Source organism: Mus musculus, chromosome 5 (assembly GCF_000001635.26).
Source record: "Mus musculus strain C57BL/6J chromosome 5, GRCm38.p6 C57BL/6J".
NCBI lineage: Eukaryota > Metazoa > Chordata > Mammalia > Rodentia > Muridae > Mus > Mus musculus.
In genome coordinates this window covers 147,402,643-147,416,996 of record NC_000071.6, presented here as the reverse complement: position 1 = coordinate 147,416,996, position 14,354 = coordinate 147,402,643, and the positions used below count along the sequence as shown (strand labels likewise).

General features: G+C 45.4%; 2 pseudogenes; both read right to left on the bottom strand.

Moving 5' to 3' along the window:
- Positions 1–6,168: 6,168 nt before the first annotated feature.
- On the bottom strand, positions 6,169–7,348 carry Gm29793 (annotated as a pseudogene).
- On the bottom strand, positions 7,386–8,096 carry Gm6054 (predicted gene 6054; annotated as a pseudogene).

Sequence of the window (14,354 nt, the reverse complement as noted above, 5' to 3'; positions counted from 1 at the left end):
ACGAGGAATACTGTACATTCCCCAGCTGTATTCATCTTGAGCCTTGTCCTAGCCCAAGGCCAAATTCTTGTCTGAGCCTACTCCCTTGTCTTGTGACCAGGGTCTTGCTTTGAGTTTCTGTCCTGACTTCTCTGGATAATAACACCCTGTAAGACGAAATAAACCCTTTCCTTCTCAAGTTGTTTTTGGTTACCGTATTTATCACAGCAATAGAAACCTAAGTAAGACAAGAGACAAGAGCCTCCTTACTGAGGTTTTCAGGGCTTTTATAATGAAGGAATGTTAAGCAATAAATATCAAGGTTTTTTGAACATCCACTGAGATAATATGATTTCAAGTAACTTTTATCCCTGATTTTTAATGTGTTTTATATTATGCTTATTGTCATGATGAACCATCCATGGGCTAAAACCAACTTGATTATCATGTCTGAGTTATTAATATGTTTCCAAGCATCTTTTTTTTCCTCTATCTCTCTTCAAACAGGGTTTCTCTGTGTAGCCCTGGCTTTCCTGGAACTCTGTAGAGCAGAGCTCTACCTGTCTCTGCCCCTGGAGGGCTGAGATTAAGAGAATGATAGATATCCAACACCACTGCCTAGCATAGTCCCAAACATCTCTTTTTGTTTGTTTCTTTGTTTCCAAGTATCTTTTTTTTCTTTTTTTCTTTTTCTTTCTTTTTTTTTTTTTTTTTCCGAGACAGGATTTCTCTTTATAGCTCTGGCTGTCCTGGAGCTCACTTTGTAGACCAGGCTGGCCTAGAACTCAGAAATCCGCCTGCCTCTGCCTCCCGAGCGCTGGGATTAAAGGCGTGCACCACCATGCCAGGCTGTTTTCAAGTCCGGCTGTTTCCAAGTATCTTAATTGATGAATTTTGCCACTGTATTTATGAAGGGTATTGTTACATAGTTTTGTTGAGGATGTTATTATATCAGGTTTTTAACAGTGTAATAGCAGCTTTGTAGATTGGAGTTTGGAAACATTCTTTCAGTGTCTGTTTTGCAGGATAGTTTGAGGAGCACTGATACTAGCTTTTCTTTAAAGGTCTGACAAGATTTGGGCGTGGATCTTTCCTGTCGGGGCTTCTGTTGGAGACTTTTCCATAATGCTGTGCTCTCTTTGATTATTGTCACCTTGTTTAAGTTTCTTTACATCATCATGTTTCCATTCCATGGGTAATAGGTATGTATGTGTGGGGCGGGGGGTGGGGGGGAGACAGAGAGACAGAGTCACAGAGAAAGACACAGAGAGAGAGAGAGACAGGGAGAGAGAGAGAGAGAGAGAGCTGTCGTTTTCTAAGGCACTGGCATTTGCTTTTCAACCTCTTCCCCAATGATCCTGTGGGGTTTACTGCCATCTGCTGTACCATTACCTTCACCTCTCTAGCGTACTCACTTGAGCAGGCACAGCTATTAATTAATTATAGTATGTCTACGGGTTCTTTTCTAGTTGTGTCCACTGGGATAATAAACGCTTCCTCTACCTGGCTTTATGTCTCCTGGTTTGGACATAAAGCCAGACGATTTGGAGAATTTGCTGATTACGTTTCCTATGGCTTTAGTCAGTAGTTCTTCTGACTGTGATGGTAAGTTCAGTCTTTAGTGGCGTCCCATAGGTCCTTGTATGTTCTTTTCACTCTTTCCCTATCCTTCATTTGTGTGTGTGAAGGTGTGAATCCTTCAACTTAGTCTGTGGTCCCTGAGGTTCTCTCTCATACTCTGTCCTTCGTCTCTTGGTGAGGCCTCCAGCTTTTATTTGATTCATTGAGATTTGAAGTTCCAAGATTTCTTCATTAGTCGAGGCAGTGTTTCCTGTAGCCCAGGTCAGCCAGAAACTTGCTTCAAAGTGAACGCTGGCCCTTAACTTCTGATCCCCCTGCCTCCACCTCCCAAATGCTGGGATGGCAGCTGAGGGTGGTGACACATGTCTTTAATCCCAGCACTCAGGAGGGAGGCAGAGACTGGGGGATCTCTGTGAGTACATAGTGAGACCCTGATTAAAACAAACAAACAAAAACACAGAACTATATATTTTCTTGCTTATTTTCTTCAGAGTCTTTGTCTCTTCCGGAATGTCTCCTGTATGCCTTGCACTGTCTTCCTTAATCCAGTCAGCCATTCATTTGCTTGAACACACTGACAGCTGTTAGCATGACGCTTTTCTAGCCTTTCTGCAGGATTCTGTTCACTTCAGTATCCTTGGGATCCATTTGTAGAAAGCTGTGGGCCTTTAGAGAGACCCTGTTACCTTCTTTTTCATATTTCTATGTTAAGATAGATCTCTTATTTGGGGTGATACCTCTTTTGGTATTAAATAAGGCCCTTGTCTTCATGATACACTTTGACTATCAGCTTGTGTACTGTAGACTCCAATTCCAAGCAGACTTCACAGTAGTTTCTATGTTGCTTCTTGGCTGTAATCGGTGCACTATGATACCATGTCTTAGAGCCTGAGAGAACTCTTTCCTCTGTAGATCTCACCAGAGTGGAGCTTCCTTGGTAATTTTAGTCAGGCATGGCATACACAAAGTGTAAGGATGCATCCTCTGTGGTGGCGCCATAGACTGTGCATGGGCGCATGGCAGCAAGAAGTGCTGAGGCCCCACCCCCCCCCCCACCCCGGTGCAGCCCATAGCAGAAGATCACTCACTGCCTTGGCGCATGGCAGCAAGAAGTGCTGAGGCCCCGCCCACCCCCCACCCCCCCCACCCCCCACCCCCGGTGCAGCCCATAGCAGAAGATCACTCACTGCCTTGCTGATGCTGTGAGGGTGAATGACCAGAAGCAGAGCTTCATATTTCCCTCAGCCAGGATTTTTGGGGGCTGGGTTATCAGCTGGAACCTCTGAAAAGTTCCTTTCTTGAAGGGTTTGCTCTCTTTGTTTCATTGAGTTTCTCTGTTACATGGTATGTGTCTCTGTGTGTGTGTGTGTGTGTGTGTGTGTGTGTGTGTGTCTCTATGTGCGCATGCTCGGACATAAACAGAGGTCAAAAGACAACTTGCAGGGAGGGGTTGGTTCTCTCCTTCTGTCACGTGGGCTCCTAAGATTGAACTCACATCATCAGGCTTGGTGGCACTCGCAGTCCAATCCCTCTCTCAGGCCCTTGTTTGCATTTTGTTTTGTTTTGTTTTTTCGAGACAGGGTTTCTCTGTATAGCCTTGGCTGTCCTGGAACTCACTTTGTAGACCAGGCTGGCCTCGAACTCAGAAGTCCACCTGCCTTTGCCTCTTGAGTTCTGGGATTAAAGGTGTGCGCCACCACCACGCCCGGCCTTTGTTTTGTATTTTTGAAATATGGTTTTATGGGGTTCGAGAGATGACTCAGTGGTTAAGAGCACTGATTGTTCTTCCAGATGTCCTGAGTTCAGTTCCCAGCAATCACATGGTGGCTCACAACCACCTGTAATGGGATCTGATGCCCTTTTCTGGTGTGTCTGAAGACAACTACAGTGTACTCACATAAATAAAATAAATAAATCTTTTAAAAAAAGAAATGGATTCAACTAACTACTTAGTTCTAACACAAAGCTACAAGAAGCCTGGAAAACCAAGGCAACATTACTCCTTCAAAAATCGTTAAGCCATCAGTAATGAGAATTAGTGGAAATCTGAGAAAAAGAATTTAACAGAATGCTTCTAAGCATGTTCAAAGAAAATAAACTCTGAAACAAATCTCAGGAGAATATAAATGAACAATTTATATTTATACAATATAAATGAAATAAGGAAGATGACAGAATCCCAATAAAGAGATAAAAATACTGATGGAAAACTAAGCCCAGACTCTGCAAATGAAAAACAAAACAAAAAGGAAAGCAAGAATGTGTCAAATAAGAAACTGGAAAGCTGTGGGAAGCTGCAAACGCCATTACAAGATGGCGCTGGTTTCTATAAGCCGACACCCATGAATATGGGTAAACAACCAATATGCGCATGTGCATAAGAGTTTTTTGCCGAGTCACTGCCTGGCCCGAGGCATATTAATGAGGTACTGGTAGCATAACCAATCAGGTATGGACACGTCACTCCTAGGCCTATATAAGCAATGCCATTTCTGGGGCTCGTCCATGCTCTCCCAATAAACGTGTTGTAGAAGGATCCTGTTGTGGCATCTTACTTGCTGGCAAGTCCGGCGTCCCACAGAAAGCCACACTAACAGAATGAATCAAGGAGAGGAAAGAATGTCTGGGTTCCAAGGCAAGGTGCAGGAGGAACTGGAACATTCCAGCAAGAACAAAGATGAAATAGCAACCAAAGATGAGTGTGTTTGGAATGCCGTGAAACAGCTGACCATAAGAAGCATGGAACAGGGCTAGAGAAACAGCACCATGGTTTTGAGCACTAGTTATTGCTCTTTCAGAGGACTCAAGGTCATTTCCCAGAATCCAAAAAGCAGCTTCCAATAGTTTGTTCCATGGGATCTGATACACTCTTTTGGGTTCCATGAACACCAAGCACACACGTAATAAAAGGATAAACATGCAGGCAAAACACCTATACACATAAAAAAAAAAAACCCACACCATTAAAACAGAGAAAACAATGCTCTCGATTTAAAAAAGGGGGGGGGGCGCATAAAAGAAGTGAAAACTTCATTCTAAAGGCACAGAACATATTTTAAATGCAATCATATCCAAAATTTCCTGAAGTTAGAAAAAGAGACACCCACCAGGCAGTGATGGAGCATGCCTTTAATCCCAGCACTCAGGAAGCAGAGGCAGGCAGATCTCTGTGAGTTCCAGGTCAGCCTGGTCTACAGAGTGAGTTACAGGACAGTCAGGGCTACACAGAGAAACCCTATCTTGAAAAGCCAAAAAAAGAGAAAGAGATGGGGGAGGAGAGACCCCATATATAGGGGCATTTGGAATGTAACACAGAACTAAAAAAGAATTTCCTCTTGTCATATTATAATTAAACCACTAACTATAAAGAGCAAACAAGTGTATTAAAAGTGGCCAGAGAAAAGCACTAAGTCACATCAGAATAACAGAAACTTCAGCTGACACTTTTTTGTTTGTTTGTTTGTTTGTTTTTCAAGACAGGGTTTCTGTAGCCCTGGCTGTCCTGGAACTCGCTCTGTAGACCAGGCTGGCCTCGAACTCAGAAATCTGCCTGCCTCTGCCTCCCAAGTGACTGCCCGGCCAGCTGACACTTTTAAAGGACAGATGTTCTGAGAGATAACAACTGCCAACCTAGACTATTATACCCAGCTCTTCATCATAATCGAAGAAGAGAAACTTGCTATGACTGAGAACATGCATAGCCTCTAAGCCAGCAGTTCTCAGCCTTCCTAGTGCTGCAACCCTTTAATACAGTTCCTTATGCTGTGGTGACCTCTCCAACCATAACATTATTCTTGTCGATGCTACTGTTATGAATTGTAATGCAAATATTTGATATGCAGAATATCTGATTTGTGACCCCCTGTGAAAGGGTCATTCAACCCCCAAGGGTCTCAACCCACAGGCTGAGAACAGTTGCTAAGCCCACTCTACAGACAATACTTGAAAGAATTCTTTGGATTGAGGAAAGATAAACAGAACCATGAGGCCACAGGTTAAAAAAATAAACCATCCTTTAATAATGACTAAACGAGAGAGAAATGAGAAAACAGACACCACAAAATCAGCAAGCCTGGTAATAGGAAACAGCCATGATTCTGGCAATCCAAGTGTAACCTTCCAGAGCCTCAGAGCAGGCAACAGCCCGGGGAGACAGCTGCAGAGAGTGAGAAGCCCGGCTGCCGGCCAGCGGAAAGGACCAGACCACAAGAGGCTCAGCTGAGACCTTAAACAGGGATATTAGACCCACACTTGGAGGCCGGGAGCAGACCTCGTCAACTGAGAGCCCTAAGCCTTGGGTCATCGCATCAGCTTCTGGAGCCGGTTGTCCGACATTCATTGTTCTTGAGTCTGAGCAGTACTTGACCTCCTTAGTTACAGGATTGAAAAAATGAAGACAGACCCTCCAACTGTGGAGATCTCAGTGCTATGGTTGCTTCCTCAATTCACAGGGCACACAGGAGACAACACCCAGCTACGACACTACCTCCCCAGGGATGGAGAGTGTGGTGGCTTGAATATGCTTGACCCACGGAAAGTGACACTATTAGGAGGTATGTCCTTATTGGAGTGGGTGTGGCCTTGCTGGAGGAAGTGAGTCACTGTGGGGGCGGGGCTTTGAGGTCCTGTGCTCAAGTTCTGCCCAGTGCAGAAGACACCGTCCTTCTTCCTCCTGAGTGCCTGGGGAAGAGAGCCTCCTTCTGGTTGCCTTTGGTTCAAGATGTAGAACTCTCAGGTCCTTCTCCAGCACCACGTCTGCCTGGATACAGCCATGCTTTATGCTTCGATGATAATGGACTAATCCTCTGGACCTGTAAGCCAGCACCAGTTTAAAATGTTGCCCTTGATAAGAGTTTCCTGGGTCCTGGTGTCTCTTCGCCGCCATAAAAACCCTCAGAAGTGAACTCAGTTTCCTAGATTTGATAGTCTGGGGCTTGGCACACTGAACCACCCCAGCAGCCATCTCACAAGATGCTCTATTCCAGCAACCCCTTCCCTTTCCACCTTTTTTTTTTTTTCTGACAGTCTGAAGTTTTTATCCAGTGGGTCTTCGCGTCTAGAAGAAGGTGTTGGGCCTCTTAGTGGTGAAGTGTGAATTGTGTTGGTGCCATAACACGTGGTGGGGCAATGGGAATTTGATCTTAGAGGCATGGAACTGCACTTGCCAGCTGCACTCTCTTCCACCTTCATGGTCTGGATGCAGTGTGTGGGGCGCCCATGTCCCGGTAGCACTGTGTGACCACGCCAGCGGTGGTCAGGTCCTGATACCCTAGGTACCCGTTGTGTGTGCCACTGTGGGAGTCGTAGTGCAACCAGAAGCCAAAGTTCTTCACACACAGGGGTGACTTCTCAAACACCTGCCTGCAGTACACAGTCTCCCCTGATGACTTCTTCGTCTTCTTCAGCTGTACCACAACGTACCAGAAGCAGAACTTGGCCACGGCGGTGTGTGGCATTTTGGGGTTGGCAAGCAGCGTCCCATCACTTTGTACTCCTGAAGTGTGCCTCACTGCCACTCACAAAAAGTTCCTGCTCTATCTTGATGTTTCTTCTGTTACTTTTTTTTTTTCCTTAAGACAGGTTTTCTCTGTGTAACCCTGACTATTCTGGATGGAACTCACTCTGTAGGCCAGGCTGGCCTTGAACTCACAGAAGTTGACCTACCTCTGCCTCCCCGGTGCTGGGATTAAAGGCTTGCGCCACCACCTGACTCCTCCCTTTATATTTCTACGAGTATTTTTACTTTTTTATATTTTTATATTGTTTTTATTTCCCTATACATACTCATCTAACTTTGACCACACATGTCTTTATTCTTTTTTTTTTTTTTTTTTTAGGATGCAAAAAGTATTTTATTTTTAAACTTCTAAAGTTTGAACACAAAATAGCCTAGTTTAGACGAGTTTCCAAGCTGAGTGCACTTGCATGGAGCTCAGTTTCTGGCTGATGAACAGTTCCTAACACCCTATGTGGGTGCCTACGTTCTCATCTGTGGGTGGTGAGCCGTCCAGCGTCCGCTGGTAACATCCCTTTTTTGCCTTGGTAAGGGCTTAACAACCATTGGCGTTGTTGGAGTCTTACACAGCCATTGCTGTCCCGAATGTCTCCTGCGAGGCATAAACCATGTACAGGAAGCCGTCTTCATCTCTCTCGCTCTCGTACACTTCGGAGATGGGAGTGGACACACTCACCATGCTGTGCCCATTCACCAGGAGGAAGAAGGCTTGGTTAGCATTGAGCTGCAAGCGCCGTCTGATTATCTTGATGAGCTCGCTCATGTTCACGTGATCAGGCACCAGGAACTTGGTCTTGTCCAGGACCGGCAGCTGCTTCTCCCACTTGTATCGCTCTATAATCCCTGGGATCTCGGTGGGGTGCTGCTCCCGGATGAGCCGGACATCTTCCACTCTTTGTACAAAGCTCCGGCGCTGCTTGAAGGTCTTCTCGGACGGCATGGCGCGTGGGGATCCCGACGATCTGACTCCAGCGACGATCACTTCCCTTGTGTGTGTCTCAGCCCGCAGCCGAGTCAGGTGACTCACGGCGCGTCACCGAGGGTGGGGCCGAGGGCGGCCTCGAGAGCGGCCATGACAGGGGTGGCGGAAGCTCCACACGTCTTTATTCTTAGACAGTCTTTTCATAAATGTATTTTTGTGTGTATATTTTGCTCCCGTGTATATATTTATGTGCACCGTGTGCATACAGAACCTGAAAGAGGTGTTGGGTTCCCCAGGACTAGAGTTACAGGTCATTGTGAGCTGTAGTAGGGGTCCTGGGAATCACACCGATCCTAGGCAAGTGCTCCTAACCACTGAGCCATATCTCCACCCCATGGGCAATTTCTTTCCTTTTTTGTCCCCATAACTTCCCATTTTCTCTTTCTACTCCCTTAGTAATATTTTCACATTTCACTTCATCTGACTAGTTTTGTTTTGCTTTAGAACCAAAGAGATGAGATTTAAAATTAATACTCAGCTCAGTTTTTAGAGACTTTTAAGAACGTTTAGAACAAAGCCAGGCGTGGTGGCGCACGCCTTTAATCCCAGCACTTGGGAGGGCAGAGGCAGGTGGATTTCTGAGTTCGAGGCCAGCCTGGTCTACAGAGTGAGTTCCAGGACATCCAGGGCTATACAGAGAAACCCTGTCTCAAAAAACTAAGGGGGAAAAAAAAAAGAAAAGAAAAAAAAGAAAAAGAATGTTTGGAACAATTTGGCTACAAATATTTACTTTTTCTAGTGTTCTTGAGACAGTTTTACCATTTACCCTAGGCTGGTCTGAAACTGATTATGTAGACCAGGCTGGCCTCTAACTCAGAAATTCACCTATCTGTCTCTGCCACTGGACTGCTAGGATTAAAGGTGTGAATCATCACATCCAACCCCAAACATCTACTTTTTCAACTCTTTTTATGAAATGCAAATGGGCTTCAAATATTCACAGTAAAAAAAAAAAAATGTAGCGGGCTGGAGCGATGGCCCAGCGGTTAAGAACACTGGCTGCTCTTCCAAGGGTCATGAGTTCAATTCCCAGCAACCACATGGTGGTTCACAACCATCTGTAATTGGATCTAATGCCCTCTTCTGGTGTATCTGAAGACAGCAACAGTGTACTCATATAAACATAAAATGAATATTAAAAAAAAAATGAGGCATCCAGACTGAAATGTTAGATTTCTACAAAACAAAAAAACAAAAAAAAAAAAAAAAAGAAACAAACAAACCATAAATCATATTCAAAAAGGGAAAGATTTTATTTGGCTCACGGTTTCAGATGTTTCACTCTGTGGTTGCTTAGTAACACCTTAGGACAGCCAGGAAGTAAAAAGAGTCAGAAGGGACTGGCTCCCAATATTGCCTTCCACATGACATTAGCCCAAGAGTCTCTGCCTGCTAGCTGACACATCCTTGTGTGATACCATCCTCAGAATACAGGCTGGTACTAAAGATTCACTCCTAACACAGAAGACAAGGCAAAAGCACTGGGGTGTTATTGCCAAGGTGACAAAAGACACACACTCTGCCCCAATGCTCTTCTACAGCCTGTAAACTTCCCCCATGGAAACATCTGGACTTGATGGTACACACATTTGAAATTAGGTGATCCTGAAGGTCAAACTTAAAATAGCTGCAGTCTGAGTTTTGAAGGTGGTCTGCAGGAGACCCTGAGTCTTAAGACTTTGACACATAGAAAGCAGGAGATTAAAAAAAAAAAAAAAAGGTTGTTTCAGGTTACTAACGTTTAAGGTAATCTGCTAAGCAGCACTCCATAGCTTGTGTCATCAATCTATATACTCACAAATTAAGGAAGACACGTATGGAGCTTTAGCCAAAACTGGAAACCATTATAGTCTATGAAGGGAGGGAGGGAACAGGGAATGGTGGCCAATGCCTATAATTCCAGCATTCAAGAGTCTGAGGCAGGAGGGTTGCTGCAAGTTCAAAGTCAGCTTGGGCTATGTAGCAAAACCTTGTCTCAAAACAAAACTCAAAACACCCATTGCAGTTTGGCTCACGTGCTACAGAGGCCTGGTCCCCAGGTAATGGTGCTATTGGGAGGTGGCAGGGCCTTTAGAAGGTAGAAGAAAGTCACTGGGCATTGATTGAAGCAGAGAAAGTCTTCAGTGAACAGAATGGTTTTTTGATGTCAGTCATAAATTCAGCGATGTGATCTGGTGTGTCATATACACTATGCATATTACATGATCTATGTATTAAGGGTTAATATATAAAATATTAAATATAGTATCATAAATGTTTACATGCATATACATATATAATTTCTGAATGAAATTGTTATGTTTGCTATAAATGCTACAATTGTTAGGATCAGGGAGGAGGAGGAGCTAAGAGCAATGGTGGAAAAAAAAACAGCCCTCTGAAGCTCACTGCAGCCTGGTTTTGTTCAGAGGTGGCAAGTCGCTGCTCAACAGTGGAATCTTTGCCATGTATGGACAATGGTTGTAAGTATTCTTTCTTTCTTTCCCATGACTTGAAATGTGTGCTGCCTCAGTTTCTCCCAATTCCCCTTTCAAATCAAAGTGCCCTGTGAAATCAATCTGCCTTGCTTCACTTACCTTACTTCCTCTCTCACTGTGAGTCTGACTCCTCCGATGAGTCCCATGGGGCATCCCAAAGTAGTCACCCTCTGTCAAATCACATTCTCCCCTCTCCTTCCTGTAAACATCTCCCGGAGTTCACCTTCCAGGCTAATCACACAGATCTAATGAAACTTGAATTAAGATACAGGCAGTGCACAGGTCATCTCAGAGAGGACGCTCGCCAGGCCCAGGGTGGAAATGGATGGGCCGATGTGATGCAGGAGCGGTCTACAGCAAGGGCAGCTGAGTTCTTTGAGGGTAGAGGGTGGGGACGGTGTACTGTACAGCATCATGATAGGATCTGGAGCAGACAGGTGCTGAGAAATGGAGCCAGTAGATGGGGTAGCAACATGCCAAGTCAGGAAAGGAAAAGATGTATAAAAGGAGTTTAAAGGGGAGGTTTGACCATAAAGTTATATCATGTCCCAGATTTTAAATAATAATAATAATGATGATGATAATAATAGTAATAATAATACTAATCTAACATACAAACTGGAGAGGTGGCCTCATGGTTACAAGGGAGAATTTCTCTTGCAATAGACCTGAATCTGGTTCCCAGACTACCTGTAACTCTGTCTCCATGGGACCCAGTGCCCTCTTATGGTCTCCTCAGAAACTGGCACTCATATGGGTACATACCTATATACCTGCACACACACATGCACATAAACACACGCACACACACACATGCACACACACACACACACACGCACACACACAGACGCACATGCACACACACACACACACACACGCGTGCGCGCGCACACACACACACGCACACGCACACACACACACACACACGCACACGCACATGCGCACACACACACACACACACACACGCACATGCACACACACACACACGCACACACACACACACACGCGCACACACACACACACACGCACACACACACACACACACGCGCGCGCACACACACACACACGCACATGCACACACACTTAAAAATAAGACCTTTAAGAAATACATAGCGCTTGGAACTTGCCTCAGCAGCACATATACTAAAGTCACATCTGTACAGGAAGATTAGCACTGCCCGTGTACAATCACAGTGTGAAAAATCCCAAGATGTGTTTCTTTGCAAGGAGCTGTGTGTGTGTGTGTTCCCACGAGTGCAGGTACGTTTAGGCGTGTAGGTGCATGAGCTGCTGTGTTGAGGCCAGAGGTCAGCGTCGAGTGTCGCTCCTCAGGTGCCATCCACCTTTTGCTGTTGTTGTTGTTATGGGGGATTTTGTTTGGTTTTAAAAAAATATTTATATTTATGTATATGTGTCTATCTGTCTCCCTCTCTTTCTGTGTGTGTGTGTATGTGTGTTTATGTACATACATGTGTGATGGTGCCTGGTGCCAGTGGAGGCCAGAAGTGGATCAGATCCCCTAGATGTGGCTCTGGGAACCACGCTTCTCTGTCTGTCATCTGTCTGTCTCAGTCAGGATTACTATTGCTGTGATGAAACACTGTGACCAAAGCAACCTAGGCAGGAAAGGGTTCAGTCTCCCACCATTCATCATCAGAAGCAGTGAGTGCAGGAACTCAAGCAGGGCAGGAACCTGGAGGCAGGAGCTGATGCAAAGGCCATGGAGGGATGCTGCTTACTGGCTTGCTCCCCATGGCTTGCTCAGCCTGCTCTCTTATAGAACCCAAGACTACCAGCCCAGGGATGGCACCACCCACAAGGGGCTGAGCCTTTCCACATTGATCACTAATTAAGAAAATGCCCTACAGCCAGATCTTATGGAAACATTTTCTTCAATAGAGGCTTCTTCCTCTCTGATGATTCTAGTTTGTGGTCAAGTTGACACACAAAACTAGCTGGCACTCTGTCTATCTGTCTGTCTGTCTATTAAAATATGATCAAATGTAACCCAACCTAGCTTTCAGCTTGCTGTGTAGCTGAGAGTGACCTGGAATTTCTGATCCCCTTGCTTCTGCCTCCTAGGTGCTGGTACAAGCATATACCACCACCCTGGTACAAGCATATACCACCACCCTGGTACAAGCGTATACCACCACCCTGGTACAAGCGTATACCACCACCCTGGTACAAGCGTATACCACCACCCTGGTACAAGCGTATACCACCACCCTGGTACAAGCGTATACCACCACCCTGGTACAAGCGTATACCACCACCCTGGTACAAGCGTATACCACCACCCTGGTACAAGCGTATACCACCACCCTGGTACAAGCGTATATATACCACCACCCTGGTACAAGCGTATACCACCACCCTGGTACAAGCGTATACCACCACCCTGGTACAAGCGTATATATACCACCACCCTGGTACAAGCGTATACCACCACCCTGGTACAAGCGTATACCACCACCCTGGTACAAGCGTATACCACCACCCTGGTACAAGCGTATACCACCACCCTGGTACAAGCGTATACCACCACCCTGGTACAAGCGTATACCACCACCCTGGTACAAGCGTATACCACCACCCTGGTACAAGCGTATACCACCACCCTGGTACAAGCATATACCACCACCCCCTGTTTGTGTGGTTCTGGGCTTAATAAGCCCAGCTTTACCAATTGAATTATATCCCCAGCCCAGTATTCTTTTTTTTTCTTCCATTCTGTGGATTACCTTTATTTTTTTATTTTACTTTCTTTTTAAAAAGCATTTATTTGGTGTGTGTGTGTATGTGTGTGTGTGTGTGTGTGTATGTGTGGTACACATATAGAGTGCATACATAGGTGTATATGGATATATACTCCCGTGCCTCTCACTGAGCCCAGGGCTAGGATGGTGACCATCAAGCCCCAGCAACCCTACTGTCTCTATACCTCCTGTCCCTATACAGCATTGAGGGTATAAACACTCTTGCACACTATCGCCTTGCCTGACTTTACATGTGGGTGCTGAGGACTTGAACTCAGGTCCCCAGGCTTATGCACCAACCACTCTTAACCCACTGTGCTACTTCCCTATCTCTCATCTTGTTTTTTTGAGTCAGGATCTCTCACTGGCAGGGGCCTCACCCAGGAGGCCAGGCTGGCATTCCATGAGGGCCCTGTGGGGAATCTTAATTTCAGCCTTCTCAGCTCTGGGATTACAAGTATTCTGGCTGGAGAGATGGCTCAGCAGTTAAGAGCACCTACTACTCTTCCAGAGGTCATGAGTTCAAATCCCAGCAACCACATGATGGCTCACAACCATCTGTAGTGGGGATCCGATGCCCTCTCCTGGTGTGTCTGAAGACAGCAATATTGTACTCATATGCATAAAATAAATAAAATCTTAAATAAACAACAACAACAACAAAACAAGTATTCAACACCATGCCTGGTTTTTTTCACATTGGTTCCAGGGACTGAATGGAGACATGCCACCCCCCCCCCCTCTTTTTTTTTGTTTTTTGTTTGTTTTTCGAGACAGGGTTTCTCTGTGTAGCTCTGGCTGTCCTGGAACTCACTCTGTAGACCAGGCTGTCCTTGAACTCAGAAATCCACCTGCCTCTGACTCCCAGGTGCTGGGATTAAAGGCATGTGCCACCACTGCCCAGCGACATGGCTCCTTTTTAAAGAACACTTACTGCTTCTTGGCTCAGGTTAAGTTCCAACTGCCTATAACTCCAGTTCCAAGAGATCCAGTGCCCCCTTCTGGCCTCCGAGGGTAGATCCCGATTCAATAACAAATGGGAGTTTGTAACTTCGGGCTTT